Source organism: Camellia sinensis, chromosome 5 (assembly GCF_055761805.1).
Source record: "Camellia sinensis isolate YWXY chromosome 5, ASM5576180v1, whole genome shotgun sequence".
Lineage (NCBI taxonomy): Eukaryota > Viridiplantae > Streptophyta > Magnoliopsida > Ericales > Theaceae > Camellia > Camellia sinensis.
The window spans coordinates 141,942,247-141,947,293 of NC_138965.1; the positions used below are offsets into that span (position 1 = coordinate 141,942,247).

Consider the following 5,047-nt stretch of genomic DNA (forward strand, 5'->3'; position numbering starts at 1 on the left):
AGTTGCATTTAAAAGTAAAAAATTTGAGAAACAAATCAAATAAGTGCCATAGTTTAAAGAAGACATGTAAATTGTGAGATAAATAATCGAGAGCATTTTCTAGGAAACTGGTTGAAAAGTGGCCTAATGGAATCCACTTTTTAACTAAAATTTGATGGGAAAAAAATTTACTAAAAATCCCGAACAAGTCATCAAACAGGATTACATGTTTCCCAAAAAAAAAAAAAAAAAATTGATGCCAAACAAGCATTTTAAGGGCCACAAAATGTTTCTTCGAAACCAAATACAATGGATTGGGATGTAGACAAATTTGTTGAGTTGAGTTAGATTGAGATCTGAGTTTATAAGACCTAATTACAATCTAATTGCATAAAAGCCGGTTCCTAGCACAAATTGGATGCAACAAAAGCTTTCAAGTTGGGAGAAAATTTACAATGAAGGAAAGAAAGATCTCCTAGAGATAAGTCTGTCAACGTAACAACAGCAAAGAAAAGTTGAGGACATGGAATCAAGGATCATCATCATCAACAACGTAACCTTCTTCTTCACCACCCCCATCATCATTCTTGAAGTATGGATGAGCGAGCGCATCAAGAGCTGAAATTCTTCTAGCTGGATTCATGCAGAGCATTTCCTGGATGAAAATGGGCAAATTTAACATAAACTTGATGGTCTGAGAGAGTGAGAGGAAAAAAAAAAGAAGAAGAAGAAGAAAGAAAGAAACAAGGATTTTTTGTCGGAAAACATTTCCCTACCAAGAATGAAAGTGGCCATTTTGTAGAAAGAAATAAAGTAACATCATAAACATTTTCCTAGAAAGAAAGTCAAGGAAGGAAGAGAGAGAGTAAAGAAAGTAATCATGCTCTTTGTTTCGGTAAAAAATATTTTCCTACGAAGAACCATTTTTCATAAAATATTTTTTATATAAATCTTTTTCCTATGTTTGGTTGTGAACTTGAAACTAAATAGTTTCCACGCAAATAAGCCTGTTTTTCGTTTACTTATTTATCTGTTGTACCAAATGCCAAAAAATACCCAACATGTTTTATGTTGAGCATAAGTGAAAGCAAGGGAAAACGAAAAAGGGAAAGAGAAAATCAAAAGAACATTGTAAACTAGAGAGGGTAGTTAAACTAAAGAATTAGTCATTGCAATCTCCAAACTTCCAAAGACGAAGATTCATTAGGCTCTATTTTCACATTGCTATAAAAAACAAAACTGTAACATGTAGGAAAATGTTCATTCAGATCAACATTCTCAAAAACACATTACAACAAACAACTTACAGAAAGAAGATCAACTCCAGCTGGTTCAAGATTAGGAACATATTCTGCCAGGTTCTGCATCGAAGAAAGGGAAAGCAAAAACAAATTTTACAACTTGATGATTTGCAAAATAAATAAATAATGAATCAAAAATCGATGTTACCTTAGGATCTTGCTTGGGAAAGTCAGGTCTGTAATCTGGTAGTGAGGTCACTCCAGGCCATGTTGTTGCATCTGGTGTCCCCATAATGCTGCAATAAAAAGAAACTGAATATAAATAGGCTTGTTGTGGAAAAATATAAATAAATAAAAAAAATGATGCGTGTGCACACAAGCACACCTGAAAATTTTATGCAGATGATCTGTGTCGGAGAGATCATCAAACAGAGGCTGATGATCAATCATCTCAGCAAATATACAGCCTACAGACCACACATCGACATGGGTGGAGTATTCGTGGGAGCCAAGGAGAATTTCTGGTGGCATGTAACGTAAATTTACTACCTGATGAAGAAAACTACCCATCATATTAGATTCAGAAAAAAACAATTGAAATTTAAAGATCAAAATACAAAATTAACAAAGTTCAACTCAGGTATCCTATCAACTTCATTTTAAAGCAAGCTAGCAAGTGAACATCATCTAAGGTGACAGTCGGATACTTACAATTGTCAAGGCAGCAATGCAAAAATCAGATGAAAGCATTGTGGATTAGGAGCAGCAATAAAAAAACACACAATTTAAGGGCCACATTCAGGCAAAATAAACTTAAAGGATACAAGAAATACCTCCGGACAATATTCCCCAGGAGGACTACTAAATTTCCTGGCCAATCCAAAGTCCGCAATCTTCACCACGGAGCCTTCGCGATCTACCAGCAAATTGTCAGGCCTCAAATCACGGTGCATAATTTTGAGCTCATGACAGTACGCAAGACCTGAAAGAATTTGACGCAGAAAATTCTGCAAAAGGGGAAAAGAAAAAAAAAGAAAAAAAAAGAGAGGAAGAAGTCAACCAACAAATCATGAGGGTACAAACAAGCAGTACATAGAACATAATATGGAAAAGATCTATCGACCCACCTTTATTCTTTGTTTATTCTTAGATTTTTTGGGAAATGTCTTCATGAATATCTCCAGATCATAGTCCAGATATTCAAAAATCATGTAGCTTCCTTTGTCAGTATTGGGTATTGCTTCCAGCAACCTGTTAACCGAGGTCTTGTTAAGTATAATAATAAAACAGTGTTTGGGAGGGAAAAGATTGGGTACACACCTAACATTTGGCACGGTACACAAAGGTTATCAAAGGGTGTGTTCAGTCTCTTATATTTTTTCAGAATTAAAGGATGCCAAATAGTCCCCTCTTTCAAGTTTCAACAAAAATACAAGCAAATTAAGATGTTTTTTTTTGTCAGATGTGATATGAAAACATTATTTAATTGGTGATATCACAGGTTAAAGTACTTAATTGTTTGTCACGCGCGATCATCACAAAGGTAGTGTTAATTATCCAAAAAACATGTGTGTCTATGTGCTAACGTGCTCACACACAAAAGCATAGAAACATTTATGAGATTTTTAATCGATTTTTCGTAATCAGAATTTCAAGGAGATGATATACTTGACAATGTTGGCATGTTCCATCTCTTTCAGCAGAGAGATTTCTTCCATTATTGTACTTGGGGCACCGTTGTGCAAGTCCAAAGGATGCATCTTCTTTATAGCTACGGTCTGTTTACTCTCGAGTAGAAGACCTTTGTGAACAACACCAAAGGCACCGCATCCAATAACCTCACCCATCTCATACTGCCAATTCACCGGCTAGATATATTGACAAACACAAGATAAATTGATGATGATGATATTGAACTACATAAGCATAACACAGTTACGCACATCCTATACCTTTTCCATTTGGTTGGATCAAAGCCACCGGTTGATAATCCAAAAGATGCTGTGAACTAGAAATTTTCAATTAGAACAGAATTTTAAGATTATTATGCTTATTTTGTACAAGTGAAAAAGATCATTAAAAATGTTAACTCAATCAAACTTTAATTACACATGAAAAAATCAACAAGACAAAAAAAATTGCAAACAAGTCGCTCATATGCAAGAATAGATTGATCCCAGGATGCACAAAGCTTCGCCTTCCGAGAATGGGAGATAGGAACATGATATTCAGAAAACATAAGCCAAACCCAGAAATTATGCTTATCAAAAGAAGAAGATAAGTTATTGATTGATAATCTCAGACTAACATAACATCTTAAATAACATATGTGTGTAAATATAGAAATTTGTATATCTATTGATATTCATCTATCAAGAACTGAAAAATATATATATATATATATATATAATTAAGGAAAGTGAAAACACTCAGGAACAAGAAATCCAGAATTCTGCAGAAAACTTCAAGAAGTACAGTCATGAATTTACAGAGCTTGTTAAATTCCTAAACCCATAAATTATTGAGTGACAATCTCATACTAACAATGTATATGTAGAGAATTGTATACATATATATATATATATATATATGAATTGAAATTCATCCATCAAGAACTTTCAAATTAAGGAAATAGAGAAACATTCAAGAACAAGAAATCAAGAATTCTGAAGAAAACATCAGAAATCCAGAACAGAGATGCCAATAAAATTATTTAATAATTGAATTCGGTAATACAGAGGTGCCAAGAAACATATGTATCAAAATGTGCATATATCTCCATCAAGGATTTATGATAAAACATCACGAAATTGATTACAATAGTTTCAGATTCGAAGAAACAGTGAAACCCATCTGTTATAGGCATAGAGAGAGAGAGAGAGAGAGAGAGAGAGAGAGAGAGAGAGAGAGAGAGAAAGAAAGTGGAGCCTACCTGACTTGATTAAATTGCTTCTCTAGCTCTGTTCGTATTTGAATTTTAAAGTATGTATTATATATTTATAGAGAGAGAGAGAGAGAGAGAGGATGTTAGTTGGAGCAGCAAATGAGATGAAACAGAATTTCCCTCCAAATATGGTAGTTTTTGTTTTCAAAAAACTGTTTTATAGTTCCCCCCCCCCTTTTTTTCTCATTAGTAAAAAAATATATATTTTAGCCAATTTTTTTTTTTTTTACTTTAATCTAAATGTATTTATGTGAATAAATACCTAAATAAAAAATGTCTGCACTTTTTTTTTTTTTTTTGTCTTTAATTAGTGCTTTTAATATATATTTTTCACATATATTTTTAGGTGCATTTAAAAGTAAAAAAATTGAAAATCAAATCAAACAAGTTTAAAAGAATGCATGCAAATTGTGAGAGAAATGATCGAGAGTATTTTTTTAGAAAAGCTCCTCTTCCATAACCTTCAAAGTCTCCTCTCGGGCCTTCAATAGCTCTTCAGTTTGTTCCTTCTCGATCCCCAGTTGTTAAAGCTTTTCTTGCATTTCTTGCAACTCTTTCTCGAAGATTGATTTTGTTATTGTTGTTGTTTTTCTTTCGTCCCCTCTTTCTTAGTTTCCTTGGCAGAGTAAGGCTGTGAGAGGCTGTCATGGTTCTCTTTCACCGCAGAGTCTGTTGGGTATACCTCCTTATTGGAGTTTGAGACCCAATTAGTTTTGGAAAAAAAATTTTAATTTGGTTTGGTTTAGGTATAATATATTTTAATATATTATATCTAATTTTGTGGTGACCCAATTCAGTTTGGAAACAACTAAGGTTTTGGTAAAAAACCCTAGATTCACAATATATTATGGGTATTGTTTTTCCCAAGAAAAAAGGTGATATA

At 33.3% G+C, this 5,047-nt stretch overlaps 1 pseudogene across 1 annotated transcript; it reads right to left on the reverse strand.

The window, feature by feature from the left end:
* Positions 1-249: 249 nt before the first annotated feature.
* On the reverse strand, positions 250-3,067 carry LOC114260130 (cell division control protein 2 homolog 2-like; annotated as a pseudogene). Its single transcript, XR_014331173.1, has 7 exons — positions 2,889-3,067; positions 2,348-2,471; positions 2,054-2,227; positions 1,606-1,769; positions 1,429-1,516; positions 1,287-1,340; positions 250-634 (listed from the first exon to the last, which is right to left on the reverse strand). The product of XR_014331173.1 is annotated as a cell division control protein 2 homolog 2-like (transcript).
* Positions 3,068-5,047: the final 1,980 nt, after the last annotated feature.